Raw genomic sequence first — 19057 nt, 5'->3', positions numbered from 1 at the left:
CCTTCTGCTGTCTGTCCCCCGGCGCTCTGCCTCTCTGCACTCCTCCTGCATCCTGTGTCAGCGTCGGCCAGCCGGAAAGCACAGCGGTGACGTCACCGCTCTGCTTTCCGGCCGCTGTGCTCACAGTCAGTGCAGGAAAGCAGAGCGCCGGGGACAGACAGCTGAAGGTAAGTATGTAGTGTTTGTTTTTTTTACTTTTACGATGGTAACCATGATAAACATCGGGTTACTAAGCGCGGCCCTGCGCTTAGTAACCCGATGTTTACTCTGGTTACCGGCATCGTTGGTCGCTAGAGAGCTGTCTGTGTGACAGCTCTCCAGCGACCAAACAGCGACGCTGCAGCGATCGACATCGTTGTCGGTATCGCTGCAGCGTCGCTTAGTGTCAGGGGCGGATTATCAGAGGGTCAATATGGGCGGTAGCCCAGGGCCCAGTGGTCTGGGGGGGCCCTGGGCTACCGCACAGATTGACCCTCTGATGATCATCTGTGAATGCCGCCGCCGCCGGCATTTATGTGACCCTGCCGTAACGGTGGGCAGAGAGAGGGGGCCCGCATCGGGCCCCGTCTCATCTGCTCACCGGGCCCCTTCCGGCGCTGCGGCGGTTTCCTATTGATGTGCGGGCGTGCGCCCGCACGTCAATAGTTAACAACAGCCGCCAGCCAATTGGAGGCTGGCGGCTGATGTCGGCCGCAGGCGCACACGTCGCCGGCGTCTGACGTCATTGTCAGTCGCCGGCGAGTGTGCTCTGTTGGAGGGAGCTCGTCGCTGGAGCGAGGACAGGTGAGGAGTTTTTTTTTTTTTTTATAACGGTGGACACACACTGAGGGCAATGCTGGAGGACACTGGGGCAGATTGCTGGAGGACACTGGGGCAGATTGCTGGAGGACACTGGGGCAATGCTGGAGGACACGGGCAATGCTGGAGGACACTGGGGCAGATTGCTGGAGGACACTGGGGCAATGCTGGAGGACACTGGGGCAATGCTGGAGGACACTGGGGCAATGCTGGAGGACACTTGGGCAATGCTAGAGGACACTGGAGCAGATGGCTGGAGGACACTGGGGCAGATGGCTGGAGGACACTGGGGCAGATGGCTGGAGGACACTGGGGCAGATGGCTGGAGGACACTGGGGCAATGCTGGAGGACACTGGGGCAATGCTGGAGGACACTGGGGCAGATTGCTGGAGGACACTGGGGCAGATTGCTGGAGGACACTGGGGCAATGCTGGAGGACACGGGCAATGCTGGAGGACACTGGGGCAGATTGCTGGAGGACACTGGGGCAGATTGCTGGAGGACACTGGGGCAATGCTGGAGGACACTGGGGCAATGCTGGAGGACACTGGGGCAGATTGCTGGAGGACACTGGGGCAATGCTGGAGGACACTGGGGCAGATTGCTGGAGGACACTGGGGCAATGCTGGAGGACACTGGGGCAATGCTGGAGGACACTGGGGCAATGCTGGAGGACACTGGGGCAGATGGCTGGAGGACACTGGGGCAGATGGCTGGAGGACACTGGGGCAGATGGCTGGAGGACACTGGGGCAGATGGCTGGAGGACACTGGGGCAATGCTGGAGGACACTGGGGCAATGCTGGAGGACACTGGGGCAGATTGCTGGAGGACACTGGGGCAGATTGCTGGAGGACACTGGGGCAATGCTGGAGGACACGGGCAATGCTGGAGGACACTGGGGCAGATTGCTGGAGGACACTGGGGCAGATTGCTGGAGGACACTGGGGCAATGCTGGAGGACACTGGGGCAATGCTGGAGGACACTGGGGCAGATTGCTGGAGGACACTGGGGCAATGCTGGAGGACACTGGGGCAGATTGCTGGAGGACACTGGGGCAATGCTGGAGGACACTGGGGCAATGCTGGAGGACACTGGGGCAATGCTGGAGGACACTGGGGCAGATGGCTGGAGGACACTGGGGCAGATGGCTGGAGGACACTGGGGCAGATGGCTGGAGGACACTGGGGCAATGCTGGAGGACACTGGGGCAATGCTGGAGGACACTGGGGCAATGCTGGAGGACACTGGCAGATGGCTGGAGGACACTGGGGCAGATGGCTGGAGGACACTGGGGCAGATGGCTGGAGGACACTGGGGCAGATGGCTGGAGGACACTGGGGCAGATGGCTGGAGGACACTGGGGCAGACGGCTGGAGGACACTGGGGCAATGCTGGAGGACACTGAGGCAGATTGCTGGAGACACTGGGGCAATGCTGGATGACACTGGGGCAGATTGCTGGAGGACACTGGGGCAATGCTGGAGGACACTGGGGCAATACTGTAGGACACTGGGGCAGATTGCTGGAGGACACTGGGGCAATGCTGGAGACACTGGGGGAAATGCTGGACATACTGGGGGAAATGCTGGACATACTGGGGCAGATTGCTGGACACACTGGTGGTAGTATTCTGGACACACTGGCTGGGGGCAATGCTGGATGCACTGGGGCAGATTGCTGGACACACTGGGGGCAATATGCTGGACACACTGGGGGTAATATGCTGGACACACTGGGGCAGATTGCTGGACACACTGGGGCAGACTGCTGGACACACTGTCTGGGGGCAATGCTGGACACACTGGGGGCAATATGCTGGAGACACTGGGGCAGATTGCTGGACACTGGGGCAATATGCTGGACATACTGGGGCAGATTGCTGGACACAATGGGGGCAGGACTGGAGGCATGGGCAGAATGTAGACACGGGGCATGATTGGAGACACGGGGCAGAATTAAAGACATGGGGCAGGATTGGATCATGGGGCAGGATGGATACGATGGAGACATATGGGGCAGGATGTGGAGATCATATGGGGTAGAATGGATACTCATGAGGGCAGGATGCGAGAGCATATGGCTGGAGCCAGGAATGAGACACACAGGGCCAGGATGTGGAATATTATTACCATAGGGGCTAATTAAGGGATATTATTACTGCAGTGATGTATTTATTTTATTTCTTGAGTATACTGTTTTAAATGGGGGTCGGTCCTGTTACTGTGCAGAGTGACACTATATCGCCTTTTTTTCTTCATGTGGTGTAATGTAGAAGTTGTGAAAAATTAAGTAATGTGTTCTGCAAGCGGAGCTCGAGATAACTGTGTTATTTCCTGCAGAAACGAGTCCTGGCTGGAAGAAATGATGGCGGTCTGTGCTGGCTGAAAGATGAAGGACTTCACCTAGAGACGTCACTGGTGAGTCAGTGTTACCTATACACTGACACTATACACTGTATACTATATAGAGCTCCTGTGTATAATACCACCAGTGATCTCTGTATTACCTCTACACAGACACTGCATACTAAGTACATATCTCCTGTGAATACTGGCACTTATGGTGATATTATTGTGTTGTTATTTTTTACTGGTCAGTATTGTAGTATTCAGTCACTATGTGGTGGTAATATGTGGTCTGGAAATGGTGTTGTGGTATTTGTCCCTTGTATGTGCTATTTGGTCACCAAGTGGTGGTAATATGTGGTCTTGACATGGTGCGGTGGTATTTGTTCCTTGTATGTGATATTATTCGATCACTGTGGTTGTAATTTGTGGTCTGGTCATGGCGCGGTGGTATTTGTTCCTTGTATGTGATATTATTCGATCACTGTGGTTGTAATTTGTGGTCTGGTCATGGTGCGGTGGTATTTGTTCCTTGTATGTGATATTGGTCAAATTATACCTAAATTGTATTGCAGATTCTAACAAATATTTAATAGGTTACAGTAGAGTAGGGCCCGGCCATTTTTCTGGAATAATCTGGTTCGGGTATATCATGACCCCCGTCACATGACCCCCGTCACATGACCCCCGTCACATGACCCCCGTCACATGACCCCCGTCACATGACCCGGGGGGGGGGGCCCACAGTGTCTGAACAGCCCAGGGCCCTGGCTACCCTTAATCCACCCCTGCTTAGTGTGAAGGTACCTTAACAGTATGCTGGCCTCAATTTATAGATTTTTAAGGTGTGGACCCTTTAAATAGCTCATCACAGATCCTCTATATTTATGCTGGAGTAAATGAATGGATAGATTAGTTAGAGATACTTGGTGTGCCAATTGTTATTTATTTGTAAATAAAAATGTAAATAAAAATAAAAAATAAAATAAAAATAAAACACTTTATTAATGATAAAACCATCTTTTATTGGTGAGTGCATTAAAAACCATTACGCTTGGAAGCTGAATTAAAAATATTACGCTTAAAGGGTAAATTAAAAATACCTATTCTATAAGTCTCCCTGTATTTTCGTGTACTAAAAAGTGGAAAAATTGAACCAAAATATGGGAGATTGAAAAAACTTTTAAAAGGTATAAAGATAGAACATAAAAAAGGGGAAATGATTAAAATTAAAAATGTTGATTACAAAGTGATAAATAAAAACATGTTATATATTCCGAAACGGAATTAAACTGATAAGAAGTCCTCATAGCGCACAAGAAGATTGCTTGCAAATTTGTTTAGGTTGCTCTGCGTTATATTGTCACTTTTTAAAAAAATTTTGATACCCCGTTTCTTTCTGGTGAAGTTGCGTACTAAATATAAATATATATATGTATATACCCATATACATATATAAATGCACTACATATAAGCTACTACACCTGTTGCCCTTGGTTGGTCTACTTTCTCCTATTGACCAATTGGACTATGGGGGTTCATGTATGTGTAGTCGCTGCTCTCCATTTGTGGCCAGCTGACCACGTATTGCTGCGTTGGTCAATTTAGATAATGCAATTACAGAAGGAAGGGGCGGCTATGCATAAGGATCCCCACACAACACAGAAACAGCTATATTATAAGTAAGTATAGCGATATTCTAGCCTCGGTTAGCGCGGTGGTTAATAGTATTATTATAAAGAGTGAAAAGTTTAAAGGAGTCTGAATACTTTCCATACCCACTGTAAATCATCATTGTTGCTGCTATCAGTAGTATAATACAAAATAAAGAAGCCTGGACATTGTTAAAGTAGCTGCATGCTAAGGAAGAAACTCTACAATGACTACATTCTCATACGCGAGTTTGCACTGTATACTCCTTGTCTGTAGGAAGTTATTTTTCTAAATGCAATAGTCTGTTAAAACATATAACCCATAAATCAGAAAGGCGTGTGTCCTTTTTTCTGTGTGGTGTGAGAGCATGATGAGTTTAGCCGTGCAAACAAAGGTTGGTCAAGGATTTCAATTTACCAAATGGCTGCAATGAAACAAAGAGTGAAAAATTTAAAGGGGTCTGAATACTTTACGCACTGTAGCGTGGCTAAAGGTCATGTGATTAATGGACGGTATGTATCGCAGAGGTGGGTGGCCCTGTGATGGAAGCCTGGGTATGTTTTGCTCAAGCAGATCTACTGCTGAGGGATTTGTTTACATTGGGAAGGCTTCCAGGTGATTGGAGAGATGGGTGGGTTCAGTCACCTACAAACCCACCCTAAGAGGCGTGTTTGAATACCTAAGATGGTTTTGTGTTGAAGTACCTGTGGTGATGTCACACTCACCTGACTGGCCATGTGACAGGTATCTGGGTGTGGTTACACTTATGTAAAGAGGTGTGTGTAGCCCATGTGGTGAGTGTGTTTGGGAGTCTGCAAGAGTGGACAGACTTCCATGTGTCCTGGCTGGACACTGCAGAGTGGCCTGTGTGTTGGACGGTTCCAAGTGGGGACAGACGTCCTGAACAGCACACAGAGACCATATTTAGGCTGGAGAGCCTACGTGCTGGACATGGCACAGCCTGTATGCCTACAGGTCTGAGAGAGAGCGGAGCTCTACTATGAACATTGAGGATTCATCTGTCGGACGTAAGACTGTTTACCTGTTGTTCCTGTTGCTATGGGGTTTATGGAGCAATAAACCTGTGAACTTTTAATGAAATGTGCCTCCAGAGTGTCATCCGCCACACCTGAGCGAGTACAATCCCTACAATTGGTGTTTCGAATGCGGGCAGCGATCCAAGGAGCACATGTTGCAGCGATGGCTGGTCTGCGCCAGAAGAGTGGACGGTCTTGACAACCGTGAGTAATGCTGATCGGGATCAGTGAGAACTGCTGTATATGGGATACCTCTGTGGAGAAGAGGGATCCGGGAACCTGTGTGTCTGCCACCAACAGGTAACGGATGCTGATTGGGATCAGTGAGAAAATGTGTTTGGGCTGTAAAGCTGAGAACGGATGGAGATCCGTGTTGTGCTGACCGGGGTCAGTGTGAAACAAAGAAAGAGACATTGTGTCTGGGGCACCTCTGAGGCCAAGAGGTGTCCAGGAACCCGTGCAGGTTGCCAGCGGGTAACGGTCTGAAAACCGTGTATTGTGCTGATTGGGATCAGTGATTTTTTTTTGTAACAGACAGAAGTCTGTGCTATGCTGACCAGAGGTCACTGAGAGACTGTTTTTTTTTCTATAAGCACATGTGCAAGTGCTTGCTGTGGACCGGCGAGTCCATGTATTTCTTTTTTTTCTTCTTCAGTGATCGACTTGCTGTGGCTCGGCGGGGCCACGAAGACTGAAGGCGTCTGGTGGTAACTCGGCGGGGTTATGAAGTTTTGCTGTGGATCGGCGGGTCCACGAAGTCCGCGGTGCAGAGCCTTGTGAAGTGCAGTTGCAGCAAAGAAAAAAAAAAAGAGCTGGTTTAGAGTGTGCAGACTCTTAAAGGGCCAGAGTCACATTGGTGTGCTGTGCAAACTGGGGCCTGAGAGTACTGTGGGAAGTCCACAGGGTGTACCCCAGAGTGGGGTGGTGTCACTAAAAAGTGGGTGGAGTCCCCAAAAAACGGAGCGATGCCCAAATAATTATGGTTGGCCAAAAAGGGGCTGCATCTCAAAAGGGGGTAGTTGCCCAAAAGGGGGTGGAGTCCCTAAAAGGGGCGGTGGCCCTAAAGAAGAAATTGGTCCACAAGGGGGCGGTAACCCAAAAGGGGGTGGAGTCTAAAAAGGGGCGGCGGCGAATGTGCTGATGGACTGTTGCCGGGTTCAGTGTTCGAACAGCACATGTTCAGAATATTGTACTGACTTTTCATCTGGCAAGATGACACAGAGCTGTTCTGTAGAAGTCAATGGAGTGTGCGTGACTGGATCTCTGGACTCGGGGAGCCTGGTGACGCTGGTGAGCGCCACACTCCCTGTCTATCTGATTCCCGGAAGGAAGATGGAAGTCGCTAGGGATTATCCGGTGTCCAGGGTAATCATTGAGACGCCCACGTTTATTGCCAGCCATGATGTACCTGTAGTCCCAGACTTGCCATTCCCTGTTGTAATAGGCCAGGACTTTGAAAGGTTTTGGGACTTGTGGAAGGAAAGGGGAATGTCTGATTGCTCAGAACGGAGTCGGAATGACTAAGGGAGCCCCACCACAACAGGCGGCTGTAGTGATTCCGGATTGTGTGATGTGTGAAAAGGAGATAGCGACACCTAAGGTCGATAGTCCAGAGTTCCGGGTGACTGGAAGAAAGTGTGGGTCTGACACGTGTTTAAATGGGGAATTGCTGTTCCAGGATGACAGAGTGAGAGGGGGTGACTCCTATTCAGACTGTGACTCGAGCACAAAGGGAAAGGAGTGCAGTAAGGAGGAGCCGAGTAGAAATCACAGATCTTCATCACGTCGCGGGGGCCGCAGAAAGGCGGGACAAGTTATACCCTCTGAGAAGAAAAATGATGAGGAAGAGACAGGGTCAGGTGCAGATAACGTTATTGTCCTTGATGAGGGGGTCACTTTATCTCTGACAAACCCTAGCACTGAGGTGGTTAGTGATGGGCTGGGGTTAGAACAGACCTGTAGTAGACCCACATCTGCAATGCCCGCAAAGAGTGAAGTGGCTCAGTATGATGAAGTACCTGATGCTGAAGAAACAGGTGGAACTCTGAAGACGCAGAGTGTGGGTGGGCAAGAGACCGCATCTGAAAATCTAATTAAAGAGGTGATGGTGCGACATGTGCTGGCCAAAAGAGAGCAGGACCATGAGATAGAGCTGCTTAAAGAAATAGTTGAGCGAGAAAGGGTCCTGAGAGAGGTGATTGAGCACAGAGTGGGTGAGCTGGAAAAGGAAGTCGCTGAGCTCAGAGGTCACCTGTCAGCATGTCAAACCATAAATAAGGCCGTATTAAAAGATATGGAGGTGCTCAGAGAGGCCCAAGAGAAGAATCAGCAGGAGCTTCTCCAGAGAGAGGATGAGCATCGCTGCTTGGTAGAAGAGCAAGATAAAGTTCTCCAAGAGCTCAAGACAAAGGAGACTAATCAACAGCTCCAAAAATCCACAGATGACCAGGAAATCGAACTGTTGCGCTCTCCCGATCTGATCGCGGTGAATGAGAGTAAGCTGGAGAGGCTGACCAAAGAACAGGCCTCCAAGGAGGAAGAAATCCAGCAAGGGAAGGGCCACGCAGATGGCCAAACAAAGGACATCGAGGTCTTAGAAAACTGCGCTGACGCTAAGGACGAGGAGGTCCAACAATATGACCAAGAAGGTGAGACTTCGATTTTCAAGTGCGTAATAGACGTATCCAAAGACATGCAAGCGTGGCTAAAGGTCATGTAATTAATGGACGGTATGTATCGCAGAGGTGGGTGGCCCTGTGATGGAAGCCTGGGTATGTTTTGCTCAAGCAGATCTACTGCTGAGGGATTTGTTTACATTGGGAAGGCTTCCAGGTGATTGGAGAGATGGGTGGTTTCAGTCACCTACAAACCCACCCTAAGAGGCGTGTTTGAATACCTAAGATGGTTTTGTGTTGAAGGACCTGTGGTGATGTCACACTCACCTGACTGGCCATGTGACAGGTATCTGGGTGTGGTTACACTTATGTAAAGAGGTGTGTGTAGCCCATGTGGTGAGTGTGTTTGGGAGTCTGCAAGAGTGGACAGACTTCCATGTGTCCTGGCTGGACACTGCAGAGTGGCCTGTGTGTTGGACAGTTCCAAGTGGGGACAGACATCCTGAACAGCACACAGAGATCATATTTAGGCTGGAGAGCCTACGTGCTGGACATGGCACAGCCTGTATGCCTACAGGTCTGAGAGAGAGCGGAGCTCTAATATGGACATTGAGGATTCAACTGTATGAAGTAAGACTGTTTACCTGTTGTTCCTGTTGCTATGTGGTTTATGGAGCAATAAACCTGTGAACTTTTAATGAAACGTGCCTCCAGAGTGTCATCCGCCGCACCTGAGTGAGTACAATCCCTACAGCACCCACTGTAAGTTTGCATGTAATATTCAATAAAACATTTCAAAGAGGAAATCCAAAAACTTAGAATGTTAGGAAAGACGATTTCAACAAATTTAGGGAAGAGCTTAATTGTGTAGACTGGGACCATGTCATGGTAACTGGTAATACTGAACTTAAATGGAAAATGTTTAAGGATATACTACAAGAATCCTGTAGAAAACTTATAGCCTCTGTTAATAAAATGTCTAACAATAAAAATAAATCATTATGGATAAATAAGACAGTACAAAGTTTAAAAAAACAAAGGGCATTCACCGACACATACTTGGTTAGTGCGTACTGTGCATTATTGTCTGTATTTTATTTCATATCTACTTCCATTATTCCTATATATCATATGGTTTTGCTATAGTCCTTCATATCACCCCACATGTGGATCCCCTAGTGACTTTTGACGTGCCTCTCTCTACCATCTCGGATCACTTTGTCCAGGTATAGTGTCACATAGTTTTATCGTATTACGTATAGGTTCTTTTATTTTCCCTCAGGCGCGGTTTCGATTCTTTTTCAGTTTGTGTATATATATATATATATATATATATATATATATATATATATATATAGGTGCGTTCGCAACCCGGGGTCCACCGTGCAGGAGAGGAGCCTGCTGCTGGCAAATGGCGGCGCTTTATGGTGGTATAAGCGAACTCTGTTAACTCCATAGAGTCGCTAGAAATAAGATGCTGTGCCCTGTTAGCGTCACAGGGGAACACAGCTAACTGCTGAGCTGGAGGCAGTCAGTGGTCACACACCCAGAAAAGCATACAAACAGTCCTCACCGTAGGAGCCGGTATTCTAGGGGCTTATTTCAGCTGGGTCCCTGAATACATTCATGCAATACTCCTCACCAGAGGTGCCGATATTCTAGGGGCTTATTTCAGCCGGGTCCCTGAACACACACATACAGGCGCAACCACAATTAACAAGCTTATGACATGAGGTGATACCTTTTATAGCTGCAGCATGTACAGGACCTTCCAAGAAGGACCACTAGAAGGCTGCCACAGAACTGGTACAGGGCCTTCCTGGAGGACCAATGGAAGTCGCTGCAGTACCTGAGCATGTGACCCTAGACCTCCACTGAGAGATCTTACCCTGGGCATGCTCAGTGTGTGCAATGCAGGACTTAGTCCCAGAAAAGCCTGCTCGCTGCAGACCAGTGCAGGGTACAATAGCAGAACCTGAAAAGGCAGCAGTAACCCTTTGCACGGTATCAGTCTGAGTGAGACACTGGGACCGACGTCTCCGCTGAGCAGGCTCCATTGCGGCTGATGCGGAATGGGAGACCGCAGCAGACACGGCTCGAGATTCCCCCTGTGCAGCGGCGGGAACTCGACTCCTTACACTGGGTAACAAAGATATAATCCGGTTACTTCATATAATAATTCCGGTACATTCTCTATATGGGATATAGTCAGCAGTGGGGTACCGCAAGGATCTGTACCTATTCTTTTTAATCTCTTTATTAATGACTTTGTGGATGGAATTGAGAGTAAACAGTCAGTCTTTGCAGATGACACCAAACTATGTAGGATATTCAAATCTAACCTTGACATTAAAATATTACAAAACAATTTGGATAAGATGACTGAATGGGAAAACACTTGGCAAATGAGATTTAATATTGATAAATGCAGGGTAATGCACCTAGGACGGAGTAATCCTACTGCTGCACATAGATTAAATGGGATTATACTCTGGACTACACAACAGCAGAAGCACTTGGGTATTTTGGTTACTAGTAAACTGAGCAAAAGTACTCAAGGTCAAGCAAATGTGACAAAAGCAAACAGGATATTAGGGTGTATAAAAACAGCAATCAAATCCTTTGTTCCCAACATATTGCTTCCCCTCTATAAATTACTTGTGAGTCCATATCTGCAATATGGAATCCAGTTTTGGGCAACACCTTTTAAAAAGGATATCCAGAAGTTAAAGTCAGTTCAATGGCGGGCAACTAGATATTCATGAGTGGTTGGAATAGGGCTTATTTAGCTTAGAAACAGTCATTACAAACCGAGTGATCCATTTCAAGTGTTTATTTCTGTTAATATTGATGATCGTGGCTTACAGCCAATGAAAACCCAAAAGTCATTATCTCAGTAAATTAGAATAATGAACAAAAACCACCTGCAAAGGCTTCCTAAGCATTTAAAAAGGTCCCTTACTCTGTTTTAGTATGCTCCGCAATCATGGGGAGATTGCTGACTTGACAGATGTGCAGAAGGCAGTCATTGACACACTCCACAAGGAGGGTAAGCCACAAAAGGTCATTGCTAAAGAAGCTGGCTGTTTAGAGTGCTGCATCCAAACATACTCGGGCTCCACCTATTCAGCAAACCTTCTCAGCTCTCAGAGGTTCTCCTGCATTACTCTGCATTCTTCTCCTGCCTGCTGGGACATGTAAGCTCATCCTGCTACAGCTTATCTTGTTTGGTTTCCACTGCTAGTTTATTTGACTGTTTGTGGACTTGAAGCTCTGCACTGCTTCTGGACTCTTTTCTAGTACTGCCAGCCCTGGTTTGAACTGTGTCTTATAATCTGCATTTCCCCAGAAAGTACTACGCCCATAAGACTTTGCCTGCAGCAGAACTGCTAACAAACTATTCCTAAGAAGAACCGTTAACTAGAACTGTTGTGCACATACTGCACCCACATTTGTGCATTTGAATATTGACTTTGCCTGCAGCAGAGCTGCAAGGAACTTATCCTGTTTTCACCATATTTGCTGTGTTTTGAACTTGCTCACGCATTGCACCAGTTTTGTTTTGAATAATACAGACTTATCACTATACTTGGTTCTGCTGCTTATTTGTCTCAAGCCAAGAGATTCCTGAGTGTTCCACTATAATTGTTACAGATGGCCAACACACTGGACCTCATCTTCACCCACCTCTGCTACCTATCTAACCTCTCTAACTCACCTCTTCCTCTTTCTAACCACAACCTACTCCCATTCTCTTCCCTCTCCACTACTTGTCTACAATCCCCACTCCACAAACTTGCACACCCTCGCAGAAAACTTAAACACCTCGATCTACGCTCACTCTCTTAATCCCTCCTCCCTCTTACAGGCATAAGTTCCCTACACAATGCGGATGCTGCTGCCGCTCTATATAAAGCACACAGACACAAAAAGAGGACTTAAAAAATCCTCCAAAAATTTGAAAAAGTCACAGAGAAAAAAGCAGAGATGATCATACCTAACAGACCGTCCATTCAGAGTCTCCCACTCGCACACCACCTTCTCACCTCGCCCCCTATCTGTTGGAGTCCCGCAAAGTTCAGTCCCAGTGCCCCTGCTCTTCTCCATTTACACCTTCGGCCTGGGACAGCTCATAGAATCCCATGGCTTTCAGTATCACCTCTATGCTGGTGACACACAGATCTACATCTCTGGACCAGATATCACCACCCTACTAACCAGAATCCCTCAGTGTCTGTCCGCTATTTCATCCTTCTTCTCCGCTAGAGTTCTAAAACTTAACATGGACAAAACAGAATTCATCATCTTTCCCCCATCTCACGTGACCCCCCCAACAGACCTATCCATTAAAGTAAACGGCTGCCCACTCTCCCCAGTTCCACAATCTTGTCGCCCTGGGGTAACCCTTGACACTGATCTCTCTTTCAAACCACATATGCAAGCCCTTTCCACTTCCTGCCGACTTCAACTAAAAAATATTTCACTGATCCGTACATTTCTAAACCAAGAATCTGCAAAAACCCTAGTCAATGCCCTCATCATCTCCTGCCTTGACTACTGCAACCTCCTGCTCTGTGGCCTCCCCTTGAACACTCTCGCACCCCTCCAATCTATTCTAAACTCTGCTGTCCGACTAATCCACCTGTCCCCCCCCCCTCGCTATTCCCCAGCCTCTCCCCTCTGTCAATCCCTTCACTGGCTCCCCATTACCCAGAGACTCCAGTACAAAACCCTAACCATGACATACAAAGCCATCCAAAACCTGTGTCCTCTGTATATCTGTGACCTCGTCTCCTGGTACTTACCTGCACGCAACCTCCGATCCTCACAAGATCTCCTTCTCTACTCCCCTCTTGTCTCCTCTTCCCACAATCGCATACATTTCTCTTGCACATCACCCCTACTCTGGAACTCTTTACCACAACATATCAGACTCTCACCTACCATCGAAACCTTCAAAAAAGAACCTGAAGACCTACCTCTTCCAACAAGCCTACAACCTGCAGTTACCACCGATCGACCAAACCGATGCACAACCAGTTCTACCCTCACCTACTGTATCCTCACCCATCCCTTGTAGATTGTGAGCCCTCGCAGGCAGGGTCCTCTCTCCTCCTGTACCAGTCATTACTTGTGTAAGATTATTGTACTTGTTTTTATTATGTATACCTCTCTTCACATGTAAAGCGCCATGGAATAAATGGTGTTATAATAGTAAATAATAATAATAATAATAATAATAATAATATATATGAGATTCACTTTTTGTATTGAAGACCTGAAATAAATTAACTTTTTGATGATATTCTAATTTTGTGAGAAGCAGCTGTATGTGATTTGTCTACATGTTTAATAAAGTTAGTGTTGTTCACCAAAAACACGGCCAAAATGTTTAAACAGCCGTCACTCAAGTCTTCTTGGCGCCAGTCGCCGCCTCCCCAGCGCTGTTTGTTTTGAAATCTGCTGGCGCCTGCGCTCTTTTGTCTTGCCTGGGGCAGGCGCCTGTGCGACCGCCCTGCTTGTGAATCCCAGCCCCTCAGTGTCTTATGATTTATTCACACTGCGGGGCTGGGATTCCTGGGCATGCGCATTGCGACCTGGGTGAGTGGGTTAGACACGAAGTGCGCATGCCCAGGAATCCCAGCCCCGCAGTGTGAATCATAAGACACTGAGGGGCTGGGCTTCACAAGCAGGGCGGCCGCACAGGCGCAGTCAGCGAGACTGCATATGAGGACAGACGGGCAGCGCTCACTGCGCCTGCCCCAGGCAAGACCAAGAAGACTTGAGTGACGGCTGTGAGGCGTCTGCAGCGGGGGGGGGGGGACTCCAGGACTGAAGACAGGTATTTCGGGCAAATTAAAAAACGGATTATTTCTGCATTTACAGCACCAATGACTAAAAAAGCCACCTTGTCAGAATGCAGCATTACTGCTGCTCAAGGTAGCTCTTTTAGTTTCAAACGCCTGGGGGGGGTTGACAGGTTCCCTTTAATGTGCTTTTTACATCATTTTTTTGCATTCTGCTTTCTATGGGTGAAAAAATGCTGCAAGAACGCTGAAAGAATTCACATGCTGCAGATTTCAAAAGCGCTGAAGTTCTCAAATGCAGTCTGAAAAAAACAAGTGTGTGCGTGAGATGTCTGAAATCTCAGTTTTTGCTGGTCCTGTAAAAATAAGCTTTTAATTTGCATAACAAAATGCAGTAAAAAAAACCGCTGTATATCTTGATGCATATGAACATGAACACAGCCTTACAAGTACTACTATATCTTCGTTAGTACAGCAACTAATCAAGTGTTGAAAATTATAATCTTACGTTCCGGTATATTCATTCCATTTGAGTAACACAACCTCCCTTTCGTCACATCAGCTTTACTTGGAAAGCGAGGTTTCAACACAGAACAGTCATGTCTGTATGTAGAACTAACTGAATTAGTAATAATTTTCAGGTCCGGCCACTGATCTCAGTGCTTACAGGGTTAAAGATACAAAAATATTCTGTTTAGTAATGAGTTAAAAAGCATAACCATTTCAAAAATTTAATTGACATAGAAAAATAGAAAATTTGCATTTTTATGACAGATGGTTTTTATGAAGCAATAATAAAAACAAATCATGAAAATTTTCCGGTGAAACTACAGAATGTCTCATAAGGCCAAATTACAGGGCAATCATTGTATCTCATAATGTTGTAATGGTTGCAATTTCAGAAGAACATTTATTAAACAAAGGAATCGGAAATGTTCTTACTTTAATTGTAGAGTATGCCTTGCATCCTTCTTTCTAAAGAAATGATAAGGGCTGGAAATATGTTAGTTATCTTATTATAGGATGTAATGATATGATTGGAAAAATTGTAAAAGAAATAAACCATGAATGGTGACCACGGTCAGGTGTTGCTATTATTAAACTTTAAATGGAAACGATACAATGATACAGATGCAATTGTGTCTGCATCAAGAATGGAGAACCATATACATTGTGGACACCATTTAAAGGGAGTCTGTCACCAATTTTTCACTACCCCATCTGAGAGCAGCATGATTCCTCTATCTCTAACATTATGTCCTCCCTGTATCTAAGACCGGTTTCACACATCCTGATATTTCCAGTACTGGAAAAAACGGTACCGGAGATATCCGTGTCCCTGTGTGTAATACGTGCGGCAATTATGTGCCACCTGTGTGCCGCATCAGTACCACACGGACGGCAGCAGGGAAAGAAGTGCTACAGTAAGCGCTATTCCCCGGCGGTTGGTGCTGAAGATGGCTCTCATCATTCTCCCCTGCTCTGCCGGCGATTGGCGCGAGCAGAGGAGAATGATGAGAGTTATCTTAAAGTCTGAAAGATGACAGCAGGTGGGGGCTTTTGAGACTTTTACCCCCATCATCCGACACCTGCTGCCGCTAATCACAATGACAGCAGGAGCGGATAATTGGGGTATTCCACAGCCACCTGCGATCTAATGAAATAAATGAATGAAAAACCCGATGTGGGTTCCCCCCTATTTTCTTGAACCAACCAGGCAAAACTCACAGCAGGGGGTGGCAACCCTCAGCTGTCAGCTGCAGCAAGGTTGGCTATCAAGAATAGAGGGGTCCTCATTCTGTTTTTTAAATTATGTCCTATATGATGCATGTACATTGGTCCCAGCTTATCCTATGTAATGTATATACTTCGACCCCAGTGTATCCTATATGATATATACGGTATACATTGGCCCCAGCGCATCCTATGAAATCGGTATGCAGTAAAAGAGAAGAAACTAATGCGGCACTCACCCCGAATTTGCTGTGAAGATTGTGATCTTTAATGGAGAAAGATGAAAATTACATCCATCAGGACATCAGGTACATATGAGGGTGCGGTATAGGAGCACGGACGACGGCCGTTTCGCACACACAGGTGCTTCTACGGGTCACCTGTAATTTTCATCTTTCTCCATTAAAGATCACAATCTTCACAGCAAATTCGGGGTGAGTGCCGCATTAGTTTCTTCTCTTTTACTGCATACCGATTACTCTCTGGACATTCATGCAGAGCACCATTACCCTTTACGATTGTGACGCCTGAATACACAGCTGTCCATTAACAGTCCTGCATGCTTGGAAACATTCTGCTCTAGTGCCGTTCTGCTCCCTATACTATTACGCATCCTATGAAATGTATATACACTGGCCCCAATGTATGCTATGTAATATACAGTGGGTATGGAAAGTATTCAGACCCCTTTACATTTTTCACTTTGTTTCATTGCAGCCATTTGGTAAATTCAAAAATGTTCATTTTTTCACATTAATGTACATTCTGCACCCCATCTTGACTGAAAAAAAACAGAAATGTAGAAATTTTTGCACATTTAATAAAAAAAGAAAAACTGAAATATCTCATGGTCATAAGTATTCAGACCCTTTATCTCAGTATTGAGTAGAAGCACCCTTTTGAGCTAGTACAGTCATGAGTCTTCTTGGGAATGATGCACCAAGTTTTCACACATGGATTTGGGGATCTTCTGCCATTCTTCCTTGCAGATCCTCTCCAGTTCTATCAGGTTGGATGGTGAACGTTTGTGGACAGCCATTTTCAGGTCTCTCCAGAGATGCTCAATTGGGTTTAGGTCAGGACTCTGGCTGAGCCAGTCAAGAGTGGTCACAGAGTTGTTCTGAAGCCACTCGCTTGCCACAGGTGAAGCGGGGTCCCCAGGGCTCCCAGTGTGCTGGGCAGGGATGGTGTATGCATGCAAATAAACAGAGGACACAGAGTTGTAACTTCTTTACCTGATTTACTGGTGGTAGCAGGCCACAGTCCAGGGTACCAGGAACAGGTGGTGATATGGTCCGGCCTGCCTGGAGGCAAAGGTGATCCCTCTCCCAGGTGAGGTCCGTAAGCCTTCCTACTCGCTCTCGTATGCGAGGTCCTTGCTGCCTGTCGCTTCTTTACAAAGTCCTCTCTCTCCTGTCCTGGGGCAGTTACCCGTATGGTGATTAGTGTGAGCCTTTTTATAGAGTCTCTATCACGACCTGGGCTCTTAGTGTACTGCTGCACCTTCAGGTGTGGGTGCGGGCAAATTACATAAAGTCCTATGCCCTCCGGTTCTGCCGTGTGACCTGGAGTACAATACAGCCCAGTTTCTGCTCTTCGGCTCTGGGGGTGCCCGGTCACAGTTCCTCTCTAAGCCCCTTTCCTTCTCCTGTGCTTCTTTCCTCTCCCATTTCCCTACTGCATCTCTGGAGCTCAGTCACAGTGATCTTCGGGTTTTTCTTTACCTCTCTCACCAAGACTCATCTCCCACGATTGCTCAGTTTGGCTGGACGGCCAGGTCTAGGAAGACTTCTGGTGGTCCCGAACTTCTTCCATTTAAGGATTATGGAGGCCACTGTGCTCTTAGGAACCTTGAGTACTGCAGAAATTCTGTTGTAACCTTGGCCAGATCTATGTCTTGTCACAATTCTGTCTCTGAGCTCCTTGGCCAGTTCCTTTGACCTCATGATTCTCATTTGGTCTGGCATGCACTGTGAGGTCTTATATAGACAGGTGTGTGCCTTTGCAAATCAAGTCCTATTAGCTTAATTAAACACAGCTGGCCTCCAATGAAGGAGTAGAACAATCTCAAGGAGGATCACAAGGAAATGGACAGCATATGACTTCAACATGAGTGTTTGACCAAAGGGTCTGAATACTTATGACCATGTGATATTTCAGCTTTTCTTTTTTATTAAATTTGCTAAAAATTCTACATTTCTGTTTTTTTTTCAGTCAAGATGGGGTGCAGAGTGTACATTAATGTGAAAAAAATTAACTTTTTTGAATTTACCAAATGGCAGCAATGAAACAAAGAGTGAAAAATTCAAAGGGCTCTGAATACTTCCTGTACCCACTGTATATACATTGGCCCCAGTGTATCCTATGCTATGAATACTTTAATGTACTGTATATTTTACTTCCCCTTGAGAAAGCAACTATGAGAAACGTGTGTCAGGGCGGCATAGAGGATCAATCATTCCCTATATATCATGGGTGAGCAATGCATTTGGCAATCATTTTTCCATCATTCTCTGTAATATATAAGGATATAGGTACTTAGGTGCAACAGCTACAAAGGTTGTACTATCTCAATGGACTTTAGGTGTTTCCCCTTAGCATTACTGCCAAAACCAAGCTTGATGCGCTTCATGCTTTATCTATGTACACTAATGGATATTGGTGTTCCTCCATCACTATTTCCTCCTAATTTGTCCATTATGTTTGTAGTACATTATGTACATAGTGTAAATTTTAAATATGTTCTAATAAAAATTATTTTATACCATTTGGTTGGTGGTTGTGGCTACCCCAACAATGGTCTCTTTTTGTGGTTATCAAGTATATAGGACTACTCCACTGTATAACTTTATCCCACTTTTGACTTAATGGGGGGATCTTTAACTATTATGTTCACAACCTGCATATGCATTATGTGCGATATGAAAGTTGTTGTAGTCCTTTGTAATGTATGTACACCAACCCCAGGGTATCCTATGTAATGTATGTACATCGAACCCAACGCATTCTATATAATGTATGTACATCGACCCCAGCGTATCTTATGTAATGTATGTACATCAGC

This window comes from Ranitomeya imitator, chromosome 4 (assembly GCF_032444005.1).
Source record: "Ranitomeya imitator isolate aRanImi1 chromosome 4, aRanImi1.pri, whole genome shotgun sequence".
In the NCBI taxonomy this organism is placed as follows: domain Eukaryota; kingdom Metazoa; phylum Chordata; class Amphibia; order Anura; family Dendrobatidae; genus Ranitomeya; species Ranitomeya imitator.
Note: the sequence above shows the minus strand (reverse complement) of the source record.